Raw genomic sequence first — 11,989 nt, forward strand, 5'->3', positions numbered from 1 at the left:
TTCGAGAATAGATGCAACCAGAATTTTTATGTTTGTTCACAAATGCAAAGCAACTTAAAACAATCGCCAGAAACAAACAAAAAATAAAAAACAAATCTGCTGTGACCAGGATTCGAACCTGGGTTGTCACGGCCACAACGTGAAGTACTAACCACTATACGATCACAGCATGTATGTAGCAGAGGATGGTTTCGATCCATCGACCTCTGGGTTATGGGCCCAGCACGCTTCCGCTGCGCCACTCTGCTGATTTTGACGATGCACCAGTTTTCAATAAGTTCCAATGATTTGAAAGTCTTTGCAGTTTAAAATGCAATCGTTCAAAAAATTCGAGAATAGACGCAACCAGAATTTTTATGTTTGTTCACAAATGCAAAGCAACTTAAAACAATCGCCAGAAACAAACAAAAAACAAATCTGCTGTGACCAGGATTCGAATCTGGGTTGTCACGGCCACAACGTGAAGTACTAACCACTATACGATCACAGCATGTATGGAGCAGAGGATGGTTTCGATCCATCGACCTCTGGGTTATGGGCCCAGCACGCTTCCGCTGCGCCACTCTGCTGATTATGTTCATGCAAAAGTTTTCAATAAGTTCCAATAATTTGAAAGTGTTTGCAGTTTAAAATGGAATCATTCAAGAAATTCGAGAATAGACGCAACCAGAATTTTTATGTTTGTTCACAAATGCAAAGCAACTTAAAACAATCGCCAGAAACAAACAAAAAACAAATCTGCTGTGACCAGGATTCGAACCTGGGTTGTCACGGCCACAACGTGAAGTACTAACCACTATACGATCACAGCATGTATGTAGCAGAGGATGGTTTCGATCGATCGACCTCTGGGTTATGGGCCCAGCACGCTTCCGCTGCGCCACTCTGCTGATTTTGACGATGCACCAGTTTTCAATAAGTTCCAATGATTTGAAAGTCTTTGCAGTTTAAAATGCAATCATTCAAGAAATTCGAGAATAGACGCAACCAGAATTTTTATGTTTGTTCACAAATGCAAAGCAACTTAAAACAATCGCCAGAAACAAACAAAAAACAAAAAACAAATCTGCTGTGACCAGGATTCGAACCTGGGTTGTCACGGCCACAACGTGAAGTACTAACCACTATACGATCACAGCATGTATGTAGCAGAGGATGGTTTCGATCCATCGACCTCTGGGTTATGGGCCCAGCACGCCTCCGCTGCGCCACTCTGCTGATTATGTTCATGCAAAAGTTTTCAATAAGTTCCAATAACTTGAAAGTGTTTGCAGTTTAAAATGCAATCATTCAAGAAATTCCAGAATAGACGCAACCAGAATTTGTATGTTTGTTCACAAATGCAAAGCAACTTAAAACAATCGCCAGAAACAAACCTAAAACAAATCTGCTGTGACCAGGATTCGAACCTGGGTTGTCACGGCCACAACGTGAAGTACTAACCACTATACGATCACAGCATGTATGTAGCAGAGGATGGTTTCGATCGATCGACCTCTGGGTTATGGGCCCAGCACGCTTCCGCTGCGCCACTCTGCTGATTTTGACGATGCACCAGTTTTCAATAAGTTCCAATGATTTGAAAGTCTTTGCAGTTTAAAATGCAATCATTCAAGAAATTCGAGAATAGATGCAACCAGAATTTTTATGTTTGTTCACAAATGCAAAGCAACTTAAAACAATCGCCAGAAACAAACAAAAAATAAAAAACAAATCTGCTGTGACCAGGATTCGAACCTGGGTTGTCACGGCCACAACGTGAAGTACTAACCACTATACGATCACAGCATGTATGTAGCAGAGGATGGTTTCGATCCATCGACCTCTGGGTTATGGGCCCAGCACGCTTCCGCTGCGCCACTCTGCTGATTTTGACGATGCACCAGTTTTCAATAAGTTCCAATGATTTGAAAGTCTTTGCAGTTTAAAATGCAATCGTTCAAGAAATTCGAGAATAGACGCAACCAGAATTTTTATGTTTGTTCACAAATGCAAAGCAACTTAAAACAATCGCCAGAAACAAACAAAAAACAAATCTGCTGTGACCAGGATTCGAATCTGGGTTGTCACGGCCACAACGTGAAGTACTAACCACTATACGATCACAGCATGTATGGAGCAGAGGATGGTTTCGATCCATCGACCTCTGGGTTATGGGCCCAGTACGCTTCCGCTGCGACACTCTGCTGATTATGTTCATGCAAAAGTTTTCAATAAGTTCCAATAATTTGAAAGTGTTTGCAGTTTAAAATGGAATCATTCAAGAAATTCGAGAATAGACGCAACCAGAATTTTTATGTTTGTTCACAAATGCAAAGCAACTTAAAACAATCGCCAGAAACAAACAAAAAACAAATCTGCTGTGACCAGGATTCGAACCTGGGTTGTCACGGCCACAACGTGAAGTACTAACCACTATACGATCACAGCATGTATGTAGCAGAGGATGGTTTCGATCGATCGACCTCTGGGTTATGGGCCCAGCACGCTTCCGCTGCGCCACTCTGCTGATTTTGACGATGCACCAGTTTTCAATAAGTTCCAATGATTTGAAAGTCTTTGCAGTTTAAAATGCAATCATTCAAGAAATTCGAGAATAGACGCAACCAGAATTTTTATGTTTGTTCACAAATGCAAAGCAACTTAAAACAATCGCCAGAAACAAACAAAAAACAAAAAACAAATCTGCTGTGACCAGGATTCGAACCTGGGTTGTCACGGCCACAACGTGAAGTACTAACCACTATACGATCACAGCATGTATGTAGCAGAGGATGGTTTCGATCCATCGACCTCTGGGTTATGGGCCCAGCACGCCTCCGCTGCGCCACTCTGCTGATTATGTTCATGCAAAAGTTTTCAATAAGTTCCAATAACTTGAAAGTGTTTGCAGTTTAAAATGCAATCATTCAAGAAATTCCAGAATAGACGCAACCAGAATTTGTATGTTTGTTCACAAATGCAAAGCAACTTAAAACAATCGCCAGAAACAAACAAAAAACAAATCTGCTGTGACCAGGATTCGAACCTGCGTTGTCACGGCCACAACGTGAAGTACTAACCACTATACGATCACAGCATGTATGTAGCAGAAGATGGTTTCGATCGATCGACCTCTGGGTTATGGGCCCAGCACGCTTCCGCTGCGCCACTCTGCTGATTTTGACGATGCACCAGTTTTCAATAAGTTCCAATGATTTGAAAGTCTTTGCAGTTTAAAATGCAATCATTCAAGAAATTCGAGAATAGATGCAACCAGAATTTTTATGTTTGTTCACAAATGCAAAGCAACTTAAAACAATCGCCAGAAACAAACAAAAATTAAATCTGCTGTGACCAGGATTCGAACCTGGGTTGTCACGGCCACAACGTGAAGTACTAACCACTATACGATCACAGCATGTATGTAGCAGAGATGGTTTCGATCCATCGACCTCTGGGTTATGGGCCCAGTACGCTTCCGCTGCGACACTCTGCTGATTATGTTCATGCAAAAGTTTTCAATAAGTTCCAATAATTTGATAGTGTTTGCAGTTTAAAATGCAATCATTCAAGAAATTCGAGAATAGATGCAACCAGAATTTTTATGTTTGTTCACAAATGCAAAGCAACTTAAAACAATCGCCAGAAACAAAAAAAAACCAAAAAAAATCTGCTGTGACCAGGATTCGAACCTGGGTTGTCACGGCCACAACGTGAAGTACTAACCACTATACGATCACAGCATGTATGTAGCAGAGGATGGTTTCGATGCATCGACCTCTGGGTTATGGGCTCAGCACGCTTCCGCTGCGGCACTCTGCTGATTATGTTCATGCAACAGTTTTCAATAAGTTCCAATAATTTGATAGTGTTTGCAGTTTAAAATGCAATCATTCAAAAAATTCGAGAATAGATGCAACCAGAATTTTTATGTTTGTTCACAAATGCAAAGCAACTTAAAACAATCGCCAGAAACAAACCTAAAACAAATCTGCTGTGACCAGGATTCGAACCTGGGTTGTCACGGCCACAACGTGAAGTACAACCACTATACGATCACAGCATGTATGTAGCAGAGGATGGTTTCGATCCATCGACCTCTGGGTTATGGGCCCAGCACGCTTCCGCTGCGCCACTCTGCTGATTATGTTCATGCAACAGTTTTCAATAAGTTCCAATAATTTGATAGTGTTTGCAGTTTAAAATGCAATCATTCAAGAAATTCCAAAATAGATGCAACCATAATTTGTATGTTTGTTCACAAATGCAAAGCAACTTAAAACAATCGCCAGAAACAAACAAAAAACAAATCTGCTGTGACCAGGATTCGAACCTGGGTTGTCACGGCCACAACGTGAAGTACTAACCACTATACGATCACAGCATGTATGTAGCAGAGGATGGTTTCGATCCATCGACCTCTGGGTTATGGGCCCAGCACGCTTCCGCTGCGCCACTCTGCTGATTATGTTCATGCAAAAGTTTTCAATAAGTTCCAATAATTTGATAGTGTTTGCAGTTTAAAATGCAATCATTCAAGAAATTCGAGAATAGATGCAACCAGAATTTTTATGTTTGTTCACAAATGCAAAGCAACTTAAAACAATCGCCAGAAACAAAAAAAAATAAATCTGCTGTGACCAGGATTCGAACCTGGGTTGTCATGGCCACAACGTGAAGTACTAACCACTATACGATCACAGCATGTATGTAGCAGAGGATGGTTTCGATCGATCGACCTCTGGGTTATGGGCCCAGCACGCTTCCGCTGCGCCACTCTGCTGATTTTGACGATGCACCAGTTTTCAATAAGTTCCAATGATTTGAAAGTCTTTGCAGTTTAAAATGCAATCATTCAAGAAATTCGAGAATAGATGCAACCAGAATTTTTATGTTTGTTCACAAATGCAAAGCAACTTAAAACAATCGCCAGAAACAAACAAAAATTAAATCTGCTGTGACCAGGATTCGAACCTGGGTTGTCACGGCCACAACGTGAAGTACTAACCACTATACGATCACAGCATGTATGTAGCAGAGATGGTTTTGATCCATCGACCTCTGGGTTATGGGCCCAGTACGCTTCCGCTGCGACACTCTGCTGATTATGTTCATGCAAAAGTTTTCAATAAGTTCCAATAATTTGAAAGTGTTTGCAGTTTAAAATGCAATCATTCAAGAAATTCCAGAATAGATGCAACCAGAATTTTTATGTTTGTTCACAAATGCAAAGCAACTTAAAACAATCGCCAGAAACAAACAAAAAATAAAAAACAAATCTGCTGTGACCAGGATTCGAACCTGGGTTGTCACGGCCACAACGTGAAGTACTAACCACTATACGATCACAGCATGTATGTAGCAGAGGATGGTTTCGATCCATCGACCTCTGGGTTATGGGCCCAGCACGCTTCCGCTGCGCCACTCTGCTGATTTTGACGATGCACCAGTTTTCAATAAGTTCCAATGATTTGAAAGTCTTTGCAGTTTAAAATGCAATCGTTCAAGAAATTCGAGAATAGACGCAACCAGAATTTTTATGTTTGTTCACAAATGCAAAGCAACTTAAAACAATCGTCAGAAACAAACCTAAAACAAATCTGCTGTGACCAGGATTCGAATCTGGGTTGTCACGGCCACAACGTGAAGTACTAACCACTATACGATCACAGCATGTATGGAGCAGAGGATGGTTTCGATCCATCGACCTCTGGGTTATGGGCCCAGTACGCTTCCGATGCGCCACTCTGCTGATTATGTTCATGCAAAAGTTTTCAAGAAGTTCCAATAATTTGATAGTGTTTGCAGTTTAAAATGCAATCATTCAAGAAATTCGAGAATAGATGCAACCAGAATTTTTATGTTTGTTCACAAATGCAAAGCAACTTAAAACAATCGCCAGAAACAAACAAAAAATAAAAAACAAATCTGCTGTGACCAGGATTCGAACCTGGGTTGTCACGGCCACAACGTGAAGTACTAACCACTATACGATCACAGCATGTATGTAGCAGAGGATGGTTTCGATCCATCGACCTCTGGGTTATGGGCCCAGCACGCTTCCGCTGCGCCACTCTGCTGATTTTGACGATGCACCAGTTTTCAATAAGTTCCAATGATTTGAAAGTCTTTGCAGTTTAAAATGCAATCGTTCAAAAAATTCGAGAATAGACGCAACCAGAATTTTTATGTTTGTTCACAAATGCAAAGCAACTTAAAACAATCGCCAGAAACAAACAAAAAACAAATCTGCTGTGACCAGGATTCGAATCTGGGTTGTCACGGCCACAACGTGAAGTACTAACCACTATACGATCACAGCATGTATGGAGCAGAGGATGGTTTCGATCCATCGACCTCTGGGTTATGGGCCCAGCACGCTTCCGCTGCGCCACTCTGCTGATTATGTTCATGCAAAAGTTTTCAATAAGTTCCAATAATTTGAAAGTGTTTGCAGTTTAAAATGGAATCATTCAAGAAATTCGAGAATAGACGCAACCAGAATTTTTATGTTTGTTCACAAATGCAAAGCAACTTAAAACAATCGCCAGAAACAAACAAAAAACAAATCTGCTGTGACCAGGATTCGAACCTGGGTTGTCACGGCCACAACGTGAAGTACTAACCACTATACGATCACAGCATGTATGTAGCAGAGGATGGTTTCGATCGATCGACCTCTGGGTTATGGGCCCAGCACGCTTCCGCTGCGCCACTCTGCTGATTTTGACGATGCACCAGTTTTCAATAAGTTCCAATGATTTGAAAGTCTTTGCAGTTTAAAATGCAATCATTCAAGAAATTCGAGAATAGACGCAACCAGAATTTTTATGTTTGTTCACAAATGCAAAGCAACTTAAAACAATCGCCAGAAACAAACAAAAAACAAAAAACAAATCTGCTGTGACCAGGATTCGAACCTGGGTTGTCACGGCCACAACGTGAAGTACTAACCACTATACGATCACAGCATGTATGTAGCAGAGGATGGTTTCGATCCATCGACCTCTGGGTTATGGGCCCAGCACGCCTCCGCTGCGCCACTCTGCTGATTATGTTCATGCAAAAGTTTTCAATAAGTTCCAATAACTTGAAAGTGTTTGCAGTTTAAAATGCAATCATTCAAGAAATTCCAGAATAGACGCAACCAGAATTTGTATGTTTGTTCACAAATGCAAAGCAACTTAAAACAATCGCCAGAAACAAACCTAAAACAAATCTGCTGTGACCAGGATTCGAACCTGGGTTGTCACGGCCACAACGTGAAGTACTAACCACTATACGATCACAGCATGTATGTAGCAGAGGATGGTTTCGATCGATCGACCTCTGGGTTATGGGCCCAGCACGCTTCCGCTGCGCCACTCTGCTGATTTTGACGATGCACCAGTTTTCAATAAGTTCCAATGATTTGAAAGTCTTTGCAGTTTAAAATGCAATCATTCAAGAAATTCGAGAATAGATGCAACCAGAATTTTTATGTTTGTTCACAAATGCAAAGCAACTTAAAACAATCGCCAGAAACAAACAAAAAATAAAAAACAAATCTGCTGTGACCAGGATTCGAACCTGGGTTGTCACGGCCACAACGTGAAGTACTAACCACTATACGATCACAGCATGTATGTAGCAGAGGATGGTTTCGATCCATCGACCTCTGGGTTATGGGCCCAGCACGCTTCCGCTGCGCCACTCTGCTGATTTTGACGATGCACCAGTTTTCAATAAGTTCCAATGATTTGAAAGTCTTTGCAGTTTAAAATGCAATCGTTCAAGAAATTCGAGAATAGACGCAACCAGAATTTTTATGTTTGTTCACAAATGCAAAGCAACTTAAAACAATCGCCAGAAACAAACAAAAAACAAATCTGCTGTGACCAGGATTCGAATCTGGGTTGTCACGGCCACAACGTGAAGTACTAACCACTATACGATCACAGCATGTATGGAGCAGAGGATGGTTTCGATCCATCGACCTCTGGGTTATGGGCCCAGTACGCTTCCGCTGCGACACTCTGCTGATTATGTTCATGCAAAAGTTTTCAATAAGTTCCAATAATTTGAAAGTGTTTGCAGTTTAAAATGGAATCATTCAAGAAATTCGAGAATAGACGCAACCAGAATTTTTATGTTTGTTCACAAATGCAAAGCAACTTAAAACAATCGCCAGAAACAAACAAAAAACAAATCTGCTGTGACCAGGATTCGAACCTGGGTTGTCACGGCCACAACGTGAAGTACTAACCACTATACGATCACAGCATGTATGTAGCAGAGGATGGTTTCGATCGATCGACCTCTGGGTTATGGGCCCAGCACGCTTCCGCTGCGCCACTCTGCTGATTTTGACGATGCACCAGTTTTCAATAAGTTCCAATGATTTGAAAGTCTTTGCAGTTTAAAATGCAATCATTCAAGAAATTCGAGAATAGACGCAACCAGAATTTTTATGTTTGTTCACAAATGCAAAGCAACTTAAAACAATCGCCAGAAACAAACAAAAAACAAAAAACAAATCTGCTGTGACCAGGATTCGAACCTGGGTTGTCACGGCCACAACGTGAAGTACTAACCACTATACGATCACAGCATGTATGTAGCAGAGGATGGTTTCGATCCATCGACCTCTGGGTTATGGGCCCAGCACGCCTCCGCTGCGCCACTCTGCTGATTATGTTCATGCAAAAGTTTTCAATAAGTTCCAATAACTTGAAAGTGTTTGCAGTTTAAAATGCAATCATTCAAGAAATTCCAGAATAGATGCAACCAGAATTTGTATGTTTGTTCACAAATGCAAAGCAACTTAAAACAATCGCCAGAAACAAACAAAAAACAAATCTGCTGTGACCAGGATTCGAACCTGCGTTGTCACGGCCACAACGTGAAGTACTAACCACTATACGATCACAGCATGTATGTAGCAGAAGATGGTTTCGATCGATCGACCTCTGGGTTATGGGCCCAGCACGCTTCCGCTGCGCCACTCTGCTGATTTTGACGATGCACCAGTTTTCAATAAGTTCCAATGATTTGAAAGTCTTTGCAGTTTAAAATGCAATCATTCAAGAAATTCGAGAATAGATGCAACCAGAATTTTTATGTTTGTTCACAAATGCAAAGCAACTTAAAACAATCGCCAGAAACAAACAAAAATTAAATCTGCTGTGACCAGGATTCGAACCTGGGTTGTCACGGCCACAACGTGAAGTACTAACCACTATACGATCACAGCATGTATGTAGCAGAGATGGTTTCGATCCATCGACCTCTGGGTTATGGGCCCAGTACGCTTCCGCTGCGACACTCTGCTGATTATGTTCATGCAAAAGTTTTCAATAAGTTCCAATAATTTGATAGTGTTTGCAGTTTAAAATGCAATCATTCAAGAAATTCGAGAATAGATGCAACCAGAATTTTTATGTTTGTTCACAAATGCAAAGCAACTTAAAACAATCGCCAGAAACAAAAAAAAACCAAAAAAAATCTGCTGTGACCAGGATTCGAACCTGGGTTGTCACGGCCACAACGTGAAGTACTAACCACTATACGATCACAGCATGTATGTAGCAGAGGATGGTTTCGATGCATCGACCTCTGGGTTATGGGCTCAGCACGCTTCCGCTGCGGCACTCTGCTGATTATGTTCATGCAACAGTTTTCAATAAGTTCCAATAATTTGATAGTGTTTGCAGTTTAAAATGCAATCATTCAAAAAATTCGAGAATAGATGCAACCAGAATTTTTATGTTTGTTCACAAATGCAAAGCAACTTAAAACAATCGCCAGAAACAAACCTAAAACAAATCTGCTGTGACCAGGATTCGAACCTGGGTTGTCACGGCCACAACGTGAAGTACAACCACTATACGATCACAGCATGTATGTAGCAGAGGATGGTTTCGATCCATCGACCTCTGGGTTATGGGCCCAGCACGCTTCCGCTGCGCCACTCTGCTGATTATGTTCATGCAACAGTTTTCAATAAGTTCCAATAATTTGATAGTGTTTGCAGTTTAAAATGCAATCATTCAAGAAATTCCAAAATAGATGCAACCATAATTTGTATGTTTGTTCACAAATGCAAAGCAACTTAAAACAATCGCCAGAAACAAACAAAAAACAAATCTGCTGTGACCAGGATTCGAACCTGGGTTGTCACGGCCACAACGTGAAGTACTAACCACTATACGATCACAGCATGTATGCAGCAGAGGATGGTTTCGATCCATCGACCTCTGGGTTATGGGCCCAGCACGCTTCCGCTGCGCCACTCTGCTGATTATGTTCATGCAAAAGTTTTCAATAAGTTCCAATAATTTGATAGTGTTTGCAGTTTAAAATGCAATCATTCAAGAAATTCGAGAATAGATGCAACCAGAATTTTTATGTTTGTTCACAAATGCAAAGCAACTTAAAACAATCGCCAGAAACAAAAAAAAATAAATCTGCTGTGACCAGGATTCGAACCTGGGTTGTCATGGCCACAACGTGAAGTACTAACCACTATACGATCACAGCATGTATGTAGCAGAGGATGGTTTCGATCCATCGAACTCTGGGTTATGGGCCCAGCACGCTTCCGCTGCGCCACTCTGTTGATTTTGACGATGCACCAGTTTTCAATAAGTTCCAATAATTTGAAAGTGTTTGCAGTTTAAAATGCAATCGTTCAAGAAATTCCAGAATAGACGCAACCAGAATTTTTATGTTTGTTCACAAATGCAAAGCAACTTAAAACAATCGCCAGAAACAAACAAAAAACAAATCTGCTGTGACCAGAATTCGAATCTGGGTTGTCACGGCCACAACGTGAAGTACTAACCACTATACGATCACAGCATGTATGTAGCAGAGGATGGTTTCGATCCATCGACCTCTGGGTTATGGGCCCAGCACGCTTCCGCTGCGCCACTCTGCTGATTATGTTCATGCAAAAGTTTTCAATAAGTTCCAATAATTTGAAAGTCTTTGCAGTTTAAAATGGAATCATTCAAGAAATTCCAGAATAGATGCAACCAGAATTTTTATCTTTTTTCACAAATGCAAAGCAACTTAAAACAATCGCCAGAAACAAACAAAAAACAAATCTGCTGTGACCAGGATTCGAACCTGGGTTGTCACGGCCACAACGTGAAGTACTAACCACTATACGATCACAGCATGTATGTAGCAGAGGATGGTTTCGATCCCTCAACCTCTGCGTTATGGGCCCAGCACGCTTCCGCTGCGCCACTCTGCTGATTATGTTCATGCAACAGTTTTCAATAAGTTTCAATAACTTGAAAGTGTTTGCAGTTTAAAATGCAATCATTCAAAAAATTCGAGAATAGATGCAACCAGAATTTTTATGTTTGTTCACAAATGCAAAGCAACTTAAAACAATCGCCAGAAACAAACAAAAAACAAAAAACAAATCTGCTGTGACCACGGTTCGAACCTGGGTTGTCACGGCCACAACGTGAAGTGCTAACCACTATACGATCACAGCATGTATGTAGCAGAGGATGGTTTCGATCCATCGACCTCTGGGTTATGGGCCCAGCACGCTTCCGCTGCGCCACTCTGCTGATTATGTTCATGCAACAGTTTTCAATAAGTTCCAATAATTTGAAAGTGTTTGCAGTTTAAAATGCAATCATTCAAAAAATTCCAGAATAGATGCAACCAGAATTTTTATGTTTGTTCACAAATGCAAAGCAACTTAAAACAATCGCCAGAAACAAGCAAAAAACAAAAAACAAATCTGCTGTGACCAGCATTCGAACCTGGGTTGTCACGGCAACAACGTGAAGTGCTAACCACTATACGATCACAGCATGTATGTAGCAGAGGATGGTTTCGATCGATCGAACTCTGGGTTATGGGCCCAGCACGCTTCCGCTGCGCCACTCTGTTGATTTTGACGATGCACCAGTTTTCAATAAGTTCCAATAATTTGAAAGTCTTTGCAGTTTAAAATGGAATCATTCAAGAAATTCCAGAATAGATGCAACCAGAATTTTTATCT

General features: G+C 41.1%; 25 non-coding genes across 25 annotated transcripts; all 25 read right to left on the reverse strand.

Annotated features, from left to right (window-relative positions):
* Positions 1-97: 97 nt before the first annotated feature.
* On the reverse strand, positions 98-169 carry Trnah-gug (transfer RNA histidin (anticodon GUG)). Its single transcript has one exon. It is a non-coding gene; the product is annotated as a tRNA-His (tRNA).
* Positions 170-739: 570 nt separating this feature from the next.
* Positions 740-811, reverse strand: Trnah-gug (transfer RNA histidin (anticodon GUG)). Its single transcript has one exon. It is a non-coding gene; the product is annotated as a tRNA-His (tRNA).
* A 256-nt stretch (positions 812-1,067) lies between these two features.
* Trnah-gug (transfer RNA histidin (anticodon GUG)) lies at positions 1,068-1,139 on the reverse strand. The gene has a single exon. It is a non-coding gene; the product is annotated as a tRNA-His (tRNA).
* A 249-nt stretch (positions 1,140-1,388) lies between these two features.
* On the reverse strand, positions 1,389-1,460 carry Trnah-gug (transfer RNA histidin (anticodon GUG)). Its single transcript has one exon. It is a non-coding gene; the product is annotated as a tRNA-His (tRNA).
* A 256-nt stretch (positions 1,461-1,716) lies between these two features.
* Positions 1,717-1,788, reverse strand: Trnah-gug (transfer RNA histidin (anticodon GUG)). The gene has a single exon. It is a non-coding gene; the product is annotated as a tRNA-His (tRNA).
* Positions 1,789-2,358: 570 nt separating this feature from the next.
* Positions 2,359-2,430, reverse strand: Trnah-gug (transfer RNA histidin (anticodon GUG)). The gene has a single exon. It is a non-coding gene; the product is annotated as a tRNA-His (tRNA).
* Positions 2,431-2,686: 256 nt separating this feature from the next.
* On the reverse strand, positions 2,687-2,758 carry Trnah-gug (transfer RNA histidin (anticodon GUG)). The gene has a single exon. It is a non-coding gene; the product is annotated as a tRNA-His (tRNA).
* A 570-nt stretch (positions 2,759-3,328) lies between these two features.
* Positions 3,329-3,400, reverse strand: Trnah-gug (transfer RNA histidin (anticodon GUG)). Its single transcript has one exon. It is a non-coding gene; the product is annotated as a tRNA-His (tRNA).
* Positions 3,401-3,653: 253 nt separating this feature from the next.
* On the reverse strand, positions 3,654-3,725 carry Trnah-gug (transfer RNA histidin (anticodon GUG)). Its single transcript has one exon. It is a non-coding gene; the product is annotated as a tRNA-His (tRNA).
* Positions 3,726-3,974: 249 nt separating this feature from the next.
* On the reverse strand, positions 3,975-4,045 carry Trnah-gug (transfer RNA histidin (anticodon GUG)). Its single transcript has one exon. It is a non-coding gene; the product is annotated as a tRNA-His (tRNA).
* A 249-nt stretch (positions 4,046-4,294) lies between these two features.
* On the reverse strand, positions 4,295-4,366 carry Trnah-gug (transfer RNA histidin (anticodon GUG)). Its single transcript has one exon. It is a non-coding gene; the product is annotated as a tRNA-His (tRNA).
* Positions 4,367-4,935: 569 nt separating this feature from the next.
* Trnah-gug (transfer RNA histidin (anticodon GUG)) lies at positions 4,936-5,007 on the reverse strand. The gene has a single exon. It is a non-coding gene; the product is annotated as a tRNA-His (tRNA).
* Positions 5,008-5,262: 255 nt separating this feature from the next.
* Trnah-gug (transfer RNA histidin (anticodon GUG)) lies at positions 5,263-5,334 on the reverse strand. Its single transcript has one exon. It is a non-coding gene; the product is annotated as a tRNA-His (tRNA).
* Positions 5,335-5,911: 577 nt separating this feature from the next.
* On the reverse strand, positions 5,912-5,983 carry Trnah-gug (transfer RNA histidin (anticodon GUG)). Its single transcript has one exon. It is a non-coding gene; the product is annotated as a tRNA-His (tRNA).
* Positions 5,984-6,553: 570 nt separating this feature from the next.
* Trnah-gug (transfer RNA histidin (anticodon GUG)) lies at positions 6,554-6,625 on the reverse strand. Its single transcript has one exon. It is a non-coding gene; the product is annotated as a tRNA-His (tRNA).
* A 256-nt stretch (positions 6,626-6,881) lies between these two features.
* Positions 6,882-6,953, reverse strand: Trnah-gug (transfer RNA histidin (anticodon GUG)). The gene has a single exon. It is a non-coding gene; the product is annotated as a tRNA-His (tRNA).
* A 249-nt stretch (positions 6,954-7,202) lies between these two features.
* Trnah-gug (transfer RNA histidin (anticodon GUG)) lies at positions 7,203-7,274 on the reverse strand. The gene has a single exon. It is a non-coding gene; the product is annotated as a tRNA-His (tRNA).
* Positions 7,275-7,530: 256 nt separating this feature from the next.
* Trnah-gug (transfer RNA histidin (anticodon GUG)) lies at positions 7,531-7,602 on the reverse strand. The gene has a single exon. It is a non-coding gene; the product is annotated as a tRNA-His (tRNA).
* Positions 7,603-8,172: 570 nt separating this feature from the next.
* Positions 8,173-8,244, reverse strand: Trnah-gug (transfer RNA histidin (anticodon GUG)). The gene has a single exon. It is a non-coding gene; the product is annotated as a tRNA-His (tRNA).
* A 256-nt stretch (positions 8,245-8,500) lies between these two features.
* Trnah-gug (transfer RNA histidin (anticodon GUG)) lies at positions 8,501-8,572 on the reverse strand. The gene has a single exon. It is a non-coding gene; the product is annotated as a tRNA-His (tRNA).
* Positions 8,573-9,142: 570 nt separating this feature from the next.
* Trnah-gug (transfer RNA histidin (anticodon GUG)) lies at positions 9,143-9,214 on the reverse strand. Its single transcript has one exon. It is a non-coding gene; the product is annotated as a tRNA-His (tRNA).
* Positions 9,215-9,467: 253 nt separating this feature from the next.
* On the reverse strand, positions 9,468-9,539 carry Trnah-gug (transfer RNA histidin (anticodon GUG)). The gene has a single exon. It is a non-coding gene; the product is annotated as a tRNA-His (tRNA).
* Positions 9,540-9,788: 249 nt separating this feature from the next.
* Positions 9,789-9,859, reverse strand: Trnah-gug (transfer RNA histidin (anticodon GUG)). The gene has a single exon. It is a non-coding gene; the product is annotated as a tRNA-His (tRNA).
* A 249-nt stretch (positions 9,860-10,108) lies between these two features.
* On the reverse strand, positions 10,109-10,180 carry Trnah-gug (transfer RNA histidin (anticodon GUG)). Its single transcript has one exon. It is a non-coding gene; the product is annotated as a tRNA-His (tRNA).
* Positions 10,181-11,070: 890 nt separating this feature from the next.
* On the reverse strand, positions 11,071-11,142 carry Trnah-gug (transfer RNA histidin (anticodon GUG)). The gene has a single exon. It is a non-coding gene; the product is annotated as a tRNA-His (tRNA).
* Between the last annotated feature and the right edge of the window lie 847 nt (positions 11,143-11,989).

Source organism: Phallusia mammillata, chromosome 7, assembly GCF_965637545.1.
Source record: "Phallusia mammillata chromosome 7, kaPhaMamm4.hap1.1, whole genome shotgun sequence".
Taxonomy (NCBI): domain Eukaryota; kingdom Metazoa; phylum Chordata; class Ascidiacea; order Phlebobranchia; family Ascidiidae; genus Phallusia; species Phallusia mammillata.